Source organism: Passer domesticus, chromosome 8 (assembly GCF_036417665.1).
Source record: "Passer domesticus isolate bPasDom1 chromosome 8, bPasDom1.hap1, whole genome shotgun sequence".
In the NCBI taxonomy this organism is placed as follows: domain Eukaryota; kingdom Metazoa; phylum Chordata; class Aves; order Passeriformes; family Passeridae; genus Passer; species Passer domesticus.
The window spans coordinates 42,255,612-42,269,506 of NC_087481.1; the positions used below are offsets into that span (position 1 = coordinate 42,255,612).

Genomic DNA, 13,895 nt, shown 5'->3' on the forward strand with positions numbered 1-13,895 from the left:
AAAATGATCTGAAACAAAGTATATTTGGTATCTTCTTGTAAAATCCTTCTACACGTTAGCAGGAAAAAAAACAATTGCTTGTGAGTGCAAAATGTGAAATGCAGCACATTGCATATGTTTAAATAGGATTTGTTAGTTATGTTGCAATTGACTGTTAACAGGCTGAGAGCAGCTGTGGCACCACTGGCTGCTCTGTAACCTGTGCAGGTGAAGCAGTGCAGCCTCAATACATTTCTTTGGACCTTTTTCACCTGGGATATTTGACCTCCAGATTTGTCAAAGGTCATAAACTTACTTTCCCTTCTTCTAAAACTGTTCCTGAGATTTAAAACCATTCAGTGAAAAAAAACTCCAAACTTTACATAATGCTTCTACATAATGTCATTACATTTCTTATTGAACAGAAATTGAATTGTATATAAATGCAAAATTCTGCTCCTAAATAGGGAACTTTTCGTCAACCAAGATTTCAATTTAAAAGGCAGTGATTAAACTATTCTAAATAATTACTTTGTTTAAGGTAGCTAAAAAGAGAACCATTGTTGGGGGGGGGGGGAAACCCCAAGCATAAGAATAGTAACAAATGCCTGATAAGTCATAGAGCTGGATTGTGTTTTATAGAAGGAGGAAGTTAGGTGGTATACAAACAGCAGTTTACATCAAGGGTGTAGCACATGAATTTCCCTGTTGGAACTGTGATTCACATTGCTTTCTACCCTAATTATTTTTTCCTCTTTTATTCTAGAGGAGAATATGCAATGCAGTGTCATTATAGGCAGGAGTAATGTTTTTCAGAAGAAAAGTGCTTTCGTAATTTAGGTTTCATTAAAGCAACAGAAATTTGCTGGCAGTATGTAATATGAGCACCTTGTTCCAGTGGCACACTTCCAACATCTTCATTTGGAAAGAAGACTGCTGCATTCACAATTCATAAAAGCATTGGCATCTATCCCATTAAATTCACACAGGAAAATAAAACGTTCTTATATGCAAAAACACCCTATCTTTTCTAAGCTATTTATAGGTAATGTTCTGTCCTTTCCTGTAGTGCACAAATAATGACAGTAAGTGCACTTTTAGATATGGAAAATAATTACTAAAAGGAACTTAAGAAAAGCTGTACTTAAAACCAATTTTGGAGACACTTTAAAGGCCTTGGGTTTAATGTCATCCTTTTGCACATTTATGTGTCCCATGCCCCAGAGACTTCCAGTCCTGCTGCCTACAGGCTGCCTCTACAGATTTGTGTCCTAGTACATCTCCAGAACCGGCAGAACTTGGTACTAGCCAGTATTCCTCCTTCAATTTCTCTGTCCATGTCCTTCTCAAAGTAGCGTGATTTTGTCTTGACTGGTTTCTAAAATGTGTTTTATTCCCATGTTCCTCCCTGCAACCTGCTAGAAGTGATGCAGATGTGGAGAGAGTGCTCTGTGTGCTCTTTGTGTCCTCATGGTACACCCAACATCAGCAGTTCTAAACATCCTAAACAGTGAGCTCAGGAAAGTTCACTGTTGCTGCTGTGCTTTGTTTATGATGTTGGATTTGTAAAGCACCTTGGTACTTACAAAGAACTCATGGAGTATTTGATACTATTATCAGGGACAGAGAAATAGGTAGGGCTACCAATGCTGTTTGCCCTTGGAAGCAAACAGCATCCGGAATAGAAGCTGCACTTCTCTGGGTACTGCCCTCATCTCCAGTGTGGGTTGCTTTATAAAGCTAAACAGCAATTGCACCAACTTCTTCCAGAGCCTTTCTCTCTGTCCAGGTGCTGAGCACAGTTACTGTAGGTGCTCAGTGTGTGGCCCAGCCCCATCCCCGAGGTGCAGCTGTGAGCAGCACTGCCAGCAGTGAGCCATGGAGGGCCCAGGGACACTGAGCAGCCACCAAAGGGAGCAGGGGACACACAGGGGCAGGGCAACAACATCAGGGTACAAAAGGCTGGGCTGAAGAACAGGGGCAGACAGACACTTGAAGCCTTCTGGAGTGCCAAGGTATTGCTCTGTGGGGGTTGAAGCCTTCTGAACTTGCACGATGACACTCTGTGTGTGGTGGCCATCTCAGCTGTGACATGTACTGCAACAGTTATCCTCTGGTAATCCAAATCCCTGGAACAAGAGAAGAAAATGGCACGGGTCTGTACTGCTGAATAGTTCTGTAACTTGCAGCAATCAGCCTACCCCCGTTTCTGTGTTCTGCTGACTGCCAGAATCTTTCTTCTTAGACTGAAAAGGTTCTTCCGGAGTACCTTATAAATAAGCAAAAAAAAAAAAAATACTACAGGCCTTGAGGTAAGCAATACGTAACTTGGTTTTTAATCATTATTTGGAAAAATAACTACAAAAGAGCTCTCTGGCTAATACTTTGAGTGGATGAATGTGCATGTTCAAAGCATAACCCATGTAATTTAACTTTTTTAAAAAAATTTATTCAGACAGAAAAAATCAGAAATGTTTGCTAATCAAAATTTTTGTTCATATGAAAATAAATACAAAAATTATGCTAGTATAGCTTATTTAAAGAAGTGATACTATGAAGGAAAAAATCTGCACTGTTGCTTTCGACCCAGAGCTGCTATAGTTTAATCTTCTATAAAAAATTTTCTATACTTGCCATAAAAACAAGGTGTTGTGTCACATCATAATGCCAGCATGAAACCAAACATGTATTATGTAGATGCCTGATCCTACAAAGGCTTGTGCTGAAAGAATACTCACATGTGTAACGTGCAAGACACGAACATAAGTTTTTAGTGATGTGGAAATACAAACTGTCCTGATGGCAGCATGCTCTCCATTTGTTTTACAGGTTGTATTTAAAACAAGAAAATCACTTAGAAAATAGATGCCTAGCATTTCAAAGGAACTCAAAGTGCTTTGTAGGTTATGTATTTAAAACATACACACAAGGAGTGACTTTGCCATGGCAACGTGGCCGTAGGTAAAAGTAGACTAGAGCAACTCATCCCAATAAAGTAATTCAGGTGCAAGTGTTCAAGGTAACAGTAATGTGAAATCAGAATTCACACCTAAATCTATTCAGGTCTGTTCCCTGACTTTGGAGAAAAGTGCCAGTAAATCTTTTCAGTGACTGCACAGTGAGCTGCCCACCATCTGCATTCAGCCTCAAAACACTGACTTCTGCCTGCAGCTCCTACTCTGTGGCAAGACTGTTCTGTGGCAAACAAATTCTCAGATAAATCAGAATAAAATGCTTTATCTCTATGAGCCTTAATGTAGTCTCAGTTCCCATCATGGGGAAAGTACAATGATCAGTGCTTAAAGAAGCTGACAAGAAGCTAAATTATTCTGAGTTCCTTGTAATACCTTCTAGATTTTGAGAAAGAGGTGGATGTGATAGGATAACCTACTTGTCTTCCTGAGGGAGAGGGCTGTACACAAATTTTCTTTATCCTGATGTCATCAGCTGCTAGTCACAAGAGGAGGCTGGCTAAAACCAGATTTGAATATCCCTAAGAAACTGAGTCTTCAGCTCTGGTAGTTGTTATCTCTCTCAATTGCACAAGAGTAGGTGAGGACAAGAATTGCCAGAAATGTAAAATCACAGAGAGCACCATGTGGAGGAAATTGCTCAGCACACCAACACAAGGGTGTGCCAGGCAGCCATGGAGCAGGAGTGAGGCAGCCAGCTGGGCACAAGCTCCACAGCTGCATTGCTGCAGGACTGTTTGAGCAATTTGCAGCTCTGTGCCAGGAAACTGGCAGCACAGAGGCAGTGGCTGTGGGCTGTGAATCCGTGCAGAGCTCAGGTCACTGCCAGCCAGACTGCCTGTAGCCCACACTTTGCTGTAGACAAGGTGTTTGTCCATGGGTTATGCAGAAAATACTGTATGGAACCTTTCACCAATAAACATTTTTAATGCCACCTATTTCTTAACTGCTGCCAGGTTAAAGTACATAGTCAGCAGATAAACTGTGTTTTCTAAATTTCACATTTTGCTACTAGGAAGTGTAGACTTAGTTTCAGCTGCTGTTTGCAGCCTGACATTAAGAGTTGGAAATCAGTAGAAGAGCATCCCTGAGCCTTCCTACAGGACTGCAGGCAGAAGTTCTGACAGAAAACAGGAGACTTGTTGGTGTGGACATCAGCTTGAGACTGAGGCTGTGGATTCACAGATTTCTTGTTGCTAAACTCTTTGGCAGCAAAGGTCATGGGGAAGGAAAACCACCTGTTGTGCAGCAGCTGTATCATCTGCTCTGCTGTTATTTGCCCACAAGGAACCACTGGAATAAGAACAGTGGTAAGGAGTGCACAGTTGTGAAGATAAATCAAAGGTTTCTGCAGGAAAGTAAGCACTAGACAGTGCTTACTATTAATATTACTAGACATACTATTAATAGCTTCTAAGAAAAGATAGAATGTCCCAAAAGCAAAAGCATCATGGGTTGTCACCTGCTTCTCAGAGAACTCATCCAAATGTAGCCCTCAGAGATTATCATTTCCATTGACCCTGTAAGTCAAAACTGTTTTCTTCCACTTCAGCACAGGATCAATTATAATCATCTCTAAAAGCCTCCAGGTACAGGCGCCCCCAGTGCAGCAGACCACAAGGCATATATACATTTTTAATTTGAGGACCCAAAGCTGAACTGAATCCCTCTCTTTCATGCATCAGTAATATTTAGAATGATGATCAATGAATGCTGCATTAGGAATGCTTAAAATGTCACTGATCCTTTCTAAGCAACACTTTAAAAGGCTCCACTTGTGTCTCTACAAACTCACAAAGGGAGGTGGTTAAATTTTTCTGACTTCCATAAATACCTGAGCAAGACAGCAAAACCCAGGTGCTGAAGCAATTCTGAGTAAAAATGGGGAGCAGCAGCTCAGCACGCAGCTGATTGCTCTCAGCAAAGCCCTGTGGATGTGTGCAAGACCCAGGTCTCAGGGTGGGACACAAAGCCCTGACAGGTGTCCATCCCAAGGAATGGGAGGAAAAGTTCCTCAGGTGTTCTTCAGAATCAGATGGATCAAGGCTTGTTTATCTTTCACCCACACCCTGATCTTCCAACAAAGGTGGAATTCATGTAGAGTTTGTGCTTTGCATTCAAAGAAAAAGTACCTTTTGACAATTTTCCAAAAGCCCCATTAGGCATTTTATTTTTCTAAATTTAATTATAAAGCCCAGTACTGGAAGACCAAAAGGCAAAGTTCCCCCCTTACACTGGGAGAACTTCAGTGGTGTGGAGAGACTACAAATAGGACAAATACAACTACAGCAAAAGAAAGTGTTCCGTCTTATTAAATAGAAAATACTACAAAAAGGTTTTTTTAAAAATAGCTGAAGTATATCAAAGTAAAAGCCAAGGAAAGAGGAAAAACCAAAAGCTTGTTAATGTTTTTATAGATGTTCTCCATGTTCATTAGTATCTGGCGTTTTTTCCTGTTGAGCCCTAAGCAGTTGGCACATAATATACTGCTGTTAATTATCAGTGCAGAGCAGCCTTCCCCTCGGCTCAGATGTGTCCAAGTCAAGATTTTGAACTGTAAAGGTAACCACCTCTACAGTGGTTGGGTGAAAACTGAGCTTGAATGCATGAGACAGCTGCTGCAGATCAGATGTGATTGCTGGGGAGGAGGTGTAGAGAGTTATCTTAAGGTCTGGAAACTCCATCTGTGTGCAGTCTGTCATCAGCCCTGATCTTTAGGAGCTTGGTGTTAGTAAAACAGTGAGTCCATGCCCAGGCAGGATGACACACCAAACACTGCTCTGCAGCTGTAGTCTCTTATGTGCTAAACATTTCTAGCAATATCCTTAATCTTTGTTCTTTTCAATATGTGACACAGCTGGAGCTGGCCTAATCTCATTTTATATATATAGAGCATTTATAATATATGCTAATATGTTAATATTATAGCATTATTAATAAATGCTAATATATAGCTTTTATAACAGGTAGTTATGTAGAAAAATCAGGGTAAATTGACCTGGTGCTTTGCTGCCCAGCAATAAGCAGGAGAGTAACTCATTTTCTGGAGCTGTAGGTATGAATGTGCTGGACCTCCACATTTTAAATTCATTATATATGATATGTGTCACAGATATCTGTTTAAATCACAGAAAGATTTTGCCCATCATCTTTTAGTATCAATTAGCCATAAGCTTTTGCCATTGATTTTCCCAGCAGCTGTGACTGTTGTGCTTGCTCTCCACACCAGAAGTCCCATGCAAGGAGCCAGCTGCATTGTGTTAAACTGCTTCCATCCTCTCAGGTTGGATCTATCAAATCAGGTACTGACTTATCAGATTTTCTTAGAGAAGATTTCCCTCTGTTTGTCATTAACCTGCCATTGTCCTTTTAACAGCAACAGCTCTGCTCGAAATTACAGTGGTTAATTTCTTTGCAAGCAGCTCTCCCAGTGCCCGTTGTGTCAGCAGGATGGAAATTGCTGCCAAACCAGCAGCACAGGTACGTGCAGTTGCTAAGGTCTGAATGCAGAGTTCTCTTAGGACTCAACCCCTTCCTTATTAGCACAACATCAAAGCATGGGACATCCTCCCCCAGCAGCCCAGCTCTGGAAAATCCCCATCCTACCTGCATGGGGTGGCACAAACTCACAGGAGGGCTCCTGGAACATCTGCAGCATCCCCACTCAGCCCTACACTGGATCATGGGGCAAGCTAATTTACCTCCCCCTCAGAGGATTCTTGGGACATAAACTCTGGGAGATGGGCTAATTTTGTCGCTTAACTGGTGCCACCTGTAACATAAATAGTGCCAGGCTGGGCCCATGGTAGTGAGACATTTGCTGCTGCAGAGACAGGAGGATTGTTCTGGGTATGTGAGCAGGGCTGTTCTCTAAGTGCCCTGAGTGGCAGTTAAGAATGCATTCTATTAATCTAAAATCCTGGTAAACAATAGGTAGTTAAATCAGTTTCTCCTTTCATTCTCTCTCCAATAATTATTCACAGTGTTTCTCTCTTGGTTTTAGTTCACTTTATGATCCCAGTTCCTTCACACCTTTCATACATTATAATTTGCGTACCTCAAGGAGAAATACACCACATTGATATTGCATTTCTAATTTCTGATGCATATTTCTCCATGAAATCCTTTTCTCCTTAACTGGGTGGGGGTTTTTTTGTTGGTTTTTTTTGCCTCCCTGAGCCTTCTGCTTCTGTGGAGACCTGCTTCAGCTGTTAATAAATTGTCTTGATATATTCCTGAGAACACCTGTATTTTTTGGTTTTTTTCTTAAACCTTAAATTGAAGACTTAATTTTTCTATTTTCTCCCAAACTTTATCTAAGACCAGCTAATGCACTCACTAAATCTGTTCCCCTTCCACCTAAGTGTGATTCACACAGAAATTGAAACTGGGCCCCACTTCTGTACTGCCTTGCCAACATGTTCATATCAGGGAGATTGCACATCCTTGTGTGCAAGAACCTAATTCTGAACTTTCTCAATTGAAGTCTGGACTTTCTCTGTGAACACCAAGTTCATGTAAAGCAGAGTAGATTAGATCCCAAGGTACCCTTTTTAGTATATACAATGCTGAATTTCATTTTTCTTATTCAAAACAGAAGAGAAGCAAACGGGTGCTGTTGTGTATTTCATTCCTGTGATCAATGCTGTTATTACTTCCCACAGGTTTGCAAAAACAGACCCTACTCAAGTGGTTTTGAGGGTCTCCCCAGGAATATCCACATGCTGCAGGGTCACCTCAAGCTCTCCAGGTGAGTCTCTGTTTCCAGTGCAGATCTCCTCCTGGGATGAAAGGGATGGGACTGGCTCCTTCTGTCCCACTGGGGCAGTTTTAGCAGGGTGGTGATCTGTGCACATCATTGGGCTTTATCATTAGCTGGATGTAATGTCAACTTTGCATTTGTTTCAACATGAAAACAGTATTTATCATAGAAGTGGGTTGGGTCTAAGCATAGCGAGAATGGACCAGAGCTCATCACTGCTCTTTATTAATCTTTCAGCCAGCTAATTAAAGAAGCAGAACAGGTTCTTGCTCTTTGCAGTGCTTCCTAGTATAGACAAAGTATTCATTTCAACCTTAGCTGCAGGAGGACATTGGAAAGAGATGTTTGGATCTGAGTAGGTTTCCAGTTTTGTTTTAGTCTGTTTCTTAACATCTGCTGAGGTGGGTGGCTGCTTCAGGGGGGAGGGAAAATTAACTTTATTGATTGAGTAATTTCCTTTATGAAGGCTCTGAAGGGGATGGCTGCCTGCAGAAATAATATTTGTTAAATGGCCATATTTGGAAAATGAGTCAGTGAGAAAATAGCATGCAAAATCACCAGCTTATCTCCAGCAAGGAAAGAACAGAAATGTGCTAAGAAAGGAAGATAGATGCTGACTTGGAGATGACAAGATAAAATTACCCTAATAGGATTTTTTAAAAAATTATTAACTAAGAAAAATACATTAATAAAATGTTGGAACTGGCCATTCCAAATGCTAAAACTTTTTAAATTAGAAAATTTGCACAGAAATAACTGCCCATCTGCAAAATATGTTAGTTCACGTTAATGCTGCGTTTGCAGGGTTTTGCAGCTCTATCATTTACCTACCTTCACCTGCTTTTTCTAAAAAAAAAAAAAAACTGAAAGAGGACACAATGATGTATTCAAGACATTAACAATCAAGAAAGGGAAAAGAAACATCTTTTTGTTGTATGAACTACTTCAGCATACTATGGAAGACCCTGAAAACTTAAAATACCTCCCAGGCAAATCCTGAGGTTTCAGAGACCCAGGTAGCAGCCCATCTAACTAGCTGCAGTTACTGTCTCTTTAGCAGCTTTGTCACTGCTGACCTCTCTCATTTACTGTGAGTCTTTATAAGAGAACATTTTCCACAGTCTTTTGTCCTGGCACCTTACTCTTTAAACCCAGGAGCAGACTGAAATAGTTTCTACTTTCTACCAGTTCGTGGGTGTCTTGGGTCTCATTTCCTCTCGAGCTCCTGAAGAGATGCCGTGGCCTCACTTGGCTTTTATGATGCTGTGGGCTTGGAGTGCCTGCTAGGGAAATGGTAATGCTTGTTATTTGGAAATCTTGGGGAAGGGGAAAGGAGACCAGCAGCAAATTTATGTGATGTTAAATTATTGCTTTTGTCCATAGCCTTGATACTGGGCTGGGAAGTGGTAGATTAAACAGTATGAAATCTGATATTTACTAAGTAAGCTTTTAAAACTCACACATTAGCCTGGGAGGCTGCCTGTGGAACAGAATAACTCTGCACTGATGCAACTGAAATGCTCCCTGCCAGAGCTAAGCCCAAAGCAGCTCAGCCCCAGAGATTGTGCAGGGGAACGCTGGGGCTGAGCAGAAACTGTGGGAGCCACCGTGCCCAGACTGACACTCCCCGGCAGCTGGGAAACGCTTGGGGGGCCTGGGCTGGAAGGTATAAAAGGTTTACAGCAGTGGAACTTGTTCTCACTACAAATCCCTGCCCACCAGTGCTCTAACACAGGTAATAAAGCCTGCCCAAGGAAGGCCAGCGCTGTGGGTGCTGGGGCTGTCAGAGCAGATGCACCGGCAGGGACGGCGTGCCTGGGCAGCACCTGCCCTTCCCTTCCCTCCTCCTGGGCACTGCCTCGTGCCTCTGCTCTTTCCATGAAATTCACAAGTCCAGTCAGTGACAACAAGTGTTTCCTAGCCCACCTGAAAATTCTCTCTGGAGTGGCTTTGCTGTATGATTTTTCAGAGACTGAAAGATAAGTTCCTGTACTCGGCACTGGTGCGTCTGCACCTCGAATCCTGTATTCAGTTTTGGGCCCCTCAGTGCAAGAAAGGCTTTGAGGTGCTGGAGAGTGTCTAAAGAAGTGCAGCAAAGGTGGTGAAGGGTCTGGAGCAGCTGAGAGAGCTGGGTGTGTTTAGCCTGGAGAAAAGGAGGCTCAAGGGAAACCTTACTGCTCTCTACAACTGCTTGAAAGATTATGGCAATGTGTGGATCAGCCTCTTCTCCCAGGCAGCTAGTGATAGGATTCAAGTTACACCAGAGGATGTTCAGATTGGATATTGGGAAACATTTCTCCATGGAAAGTGTTGGCAAGCATTGCAACAGACTGACCAGGGAAGCATTTGAGTCACTGTCCCTGGAGGTATTTGAGAAGTGTGGATGTGGCACTTGGGGACAGTTTAGTGGTAGATTTGGCAGTGTTAGGGTAACTGCTGGATTTGATGATCTTAAAGGTCTTTTCCAACCTTAACAATTACACTATTCTGATTCCAAATGTTCTTATTGGGGAATCTGTTGTTCCGAGCAGTATTGAAATACAGTGCTGTAAATGCAACCAGCAAAGGGAGGAGTACAAGGTGTGAAACAAGCACAGAATGAGGAGTGTGATGGCCTTTCCTAAGGTTATCACAAAGAAAAACATTTTAAAAAATACAACTTCCTAAAAGTTAGAAGGCATCAACTCTGGCCAATGAACGCTTCAGCAGTTCTTTAAAAGTTAGTCCTTCCAAGAATAATATTTAAACCCTCTGTTTATAGTGAGGGTTGTTTTCCTGCCCTGGATTGCGGAGTGGTTTTATCCTTACTCTGTTTGCTTTAATAAAGATGGATGTATCACTCTCATGTCCCAGAGAAATATGAATTAGGTTATTTCCCTCTAACTGAAGTGTCCTCTATATCTTAATTGGATGTACTCTAATTTTCTCTGTGAGGCTGGGGAAGAGGAACATTCTATGCAGAAAATCCTGTCCAGTCCAGGTCATACAGGAGGTCTAATGAATGAAATGCTGCTGAGGCTGCTCCATCAGCTCCCTTCATCTGCCCCAGAGCCTCCATCAGCTTGCAGAAGAGGAAATAATTAAGCATTGCAATAAAAGTTTTCATAGTATTTACAGGCAGATGAAGATCTGCTCTACTGAATGCAGTGTAACTCAATTGTTTAAAGGGGCAACAGGTCCTAGTCTTCCACTGACTTTTTTCGCAGAGGCAGTACATTCAGAATTGAAAGAAGTGTGGTTAGTGCCCCTTTTCATGTCAGCCACGCTACCTTGAGCTGCACCCTTTCCCCTGGACTAGTTATATGTTAGGAATCTCTTCCACTGGGAGTGTCTCAGGAAGCCCTACAAGTGCCACTTCTGGTCTCTATACCAGAATGGCAAACACTGCTCTGCTTTGTGCTGGATTTGGTGTAAAGGATGGGGTCAGTTATACCTGTTTGAAGTACAACATAAACATTTTCTAGCTGCATTTTCTATAGTAGATTTACTCAGCTCTATCTGGTCTCCAACAAATGACCCTTGTAGAGTGGACTACGACTGATGCCATAGGCTAGAAGCAAAATCCCATCTTTTTTGAACAAACACAAGGCTTAAATGTCTTTCATCTGCATTCTGGTGTATTTGGGCTTACTTCCAGTAGGATGACTATTAATATATATTTCTTCTTAATCAAGTGTTGTTATTGAAAACTATATTAATTCAATGGCAAGCCATTAAAATGGGGGTCTGAGGAGGAGCATATGACAGGGGAGGAGAGGCAAAGGAGGGTGGGTTTGTTTGTCCTGATACAGAAGGCATTGGGAGGATCCAGCTTCATTCTTCTGCTATCAAAAGGGGTGTTAGAGAGTTGAAAGGTAATTTCAGTAAACAGAAACTTTGTTAAATAGTAAAATGCTTTGTAGGCAGAAGAACAGGGACTGCCCCTGAGGTTACACAGTACTGAGAATTAGGATATACCTCTGTACAGGTAATACCTGTTCACTGCTAGAAGCACACCAGATTAAGAAACGTTCCTCATACATTGACTTCTCAGAATTTTGGAGGGTTTAAATGTTCTTGTGATTTCTGAACATATACTGTGCCCTTGAAGCTGCTGACACCATCCTGACAGTGGTGGGGAGAAACAAAAAGCCTCAAGTTAGAAGCCTGAGTTTCATGGGGATTGTAAATGTCTCAGTGAATTTCAGTGGTTCTTTAAGCAAGCAAAATGAGAGACTCCAATGCCTCTGTGTAATCAATTTCAACATTTATGACTCAGACTATGAAACATGCAGTGCTGAATTATTCACTCTGGGCCAAGAAGACAAATAAGACAACATCTCTTACTACACTGTGAAATATTATTACAGGACAGCCGTGGTATGTTGAACTCCCAAAAATCCTCTTAGTGTAAACTAACTGAAAGTAGCAAAACCTAACAGTCTTGGCTTTTGGACATATACAGTTTAATTTCATAGCCTTTTGGGGTTTGTTTTTAAAACTGCTCTTTTCTTAAAGCACAGGAAAAGCTGAAGTGAAAAGACACGCATTTGTTTATGGGAACAGCACGATGTAACATGATCGTTGTTATTTCTGTTGCCTTTGATCCTCGGCACACAAGACGGTGTGGCTTAAAGGTTGGGCAGGGTCACAGTCTCTCTGGCCCCTGGGCCTTTGCTGTGGATGCCTGAAGTGATCTTCATTTGACACCTTCACAGTAGCCTGAAACACTCAGCAAGTGATCTGTGTCCAGCTTGTGAATCTCTTGGCATATTTTCAGAGAGATCATGCCCTGAGACAACATTTTTGCGCTTTGACTAGCTGAAAGTAACCCAGACCTAATGTTAGCATTGCTTGAAAAGAAGCTATGGAGGAAACCACTTTTCAGGAAAAAAAAAAAACAACCACAACTAAATCAGGTATAAACCCATTTAGCTTGTACTTATTCCTACTGGTTCGATCCAGAAAGCCTCATTATTGCCACCCAACTTTTAGGCAAAATCACTGGGTTTTTTCTTTCCTCCCTGACATATTATATTAGCAGTCAGAAAGCCTGAGGAAAGAATCATGCAAAGTCTATATGCTCAGCAAGAAGTTGCTTGGATGATTGCATGAGCAAAATGTCCAACTACAGCTTCAGGGACAAGCATTCCTTCAGGAGCCTGGTCCTGGCTCTGTCCTGAGGACACTTCCATGGTCCATTTCTTCAGGGAGTGCTCTGCAGCTCGCTGTGTCTCAGATGTGCACCTTTCCCATGGCAGGGGGTGGTTACTGCCCCTGCAGATAAACAGGGGCTTTACATTTGGTTCTCTTCTCTACTAGAGAGAATTGAAATCCACATGTCCTATTTCCAAGGCAACCACTTATCCTGTAAGAACACCTTTCACTCCTTTTGAATGCGTTCTTCCAAATCCAAATTAATTAAATTGAGAGGAAGCATGGATGCAAAGAAACAAAAAGGCTGCAGGGCTGTGGGCTACCGCTTAGTGCACTCATGAGGAAGAGCGGGGTTCTGATTCGTGGTTCCTGCCCCCCAAGATGAGTTTGGCACTTGAACAGCAATGTATGCCAGCACTTCTGGCAGCAGGGAGAGGAACCAGAATCCCCTGCTGGCCCTGGAGCACTCTGAGCATGGTGATGCTTCCCTGAGCAGCACCATGGCTCCAGCTGGTGAGATGAGGAGCATTGCCTCACGGGGGATGAAGGTGTCACCCAGTGACAGAGGCATCCTGCTCAGAACCACAGCTTGCTTGCCCACAGGCAGAAGCAGCCAAGCATCAGATTAAGTAATTGAGAGCACCCCACCTCATTCTCTGTTCTGCAGGAAGACAGGAGGACATCTCTGAGACTTGGGCCACTGCCTGATGGCTGTGTTTGCTGCCCCCGGGCTGAGCTAAAGCCCTGCTTCTGGGTGTGGAGTGGGTTAAAGCTGAGCATCTCTGCTAACCCTCAGCTGAGGCAGTTCTGGGTGTATAAAGTGGTGCAGCTCAGGGCACCTGGATGGGGAAGTAGAAAAAGTAGGTATCTGTAAAACTGGGTTTTCTCTAGTGCTAGGAGGCAATCAGACAAAGAGAGTCTGGGATGGGATATTTGAGTCCTGCACAATCTTTTTTGGTGGCCTTTTATGCCTTTTTTGTCTCCTTCTCTTTTTCTTCTTTTTTTTTTATTTTTAATTATCACAGATCTCTTGGTCTGAATGGATA

The 13,895-nt window shown here is 42.4% G+C and overlaps 2 long non-coding RNA genes across 4 annotated transcripts in view; one reads left to right on the forward strand and one right to left on the reverse strand.

Moving 5' to 3' along the window:
* Positions 1-855: 855 nt before the first annotated feature.
* Positions 856-6,654, reverse strand: LOC135306595 (uncharacterized). The gene is made up of 2 exons (XR_010367392.1): positions 6,558-6,654; positions 856-2,108 (listed from the first exon to the last, which is right to left on the reverse strand). It is a non-coding gene; the product is annotated as an uncharacterized LOC135306595 (long non-coding RNA).
* LOC135306594 (uncharacterized) overlaps positions 5,656-13,895 on the forward strand; it is a 34,948-nt gene continuing 26,708 nt past the window's right edge. For 2 of the 3 annotated variants that reach the window (XR_010367390.1, XR_010367388.1), the window contains exons 1-5: positions 5,656-5,690; positions 5,918-6,006; positions 6,150-6,253; positions 6,328-6,431; positions 7,616-7,701. This is a non-coding gene — a long non-coding RNA (uncharacterized LOC135306594). Of the gene's footprint in view, positions 5,691-5,917; positions 6,007-6,149; positions 6,254-6,327; positions 6,432-7,615; positions 7,702-11,971; positions 12,073-12,210; positions 13,129-13,895 lie in introns of those variants that run through there. The other variant, XR_010367391.1, reaches the window with a different exon arrangement.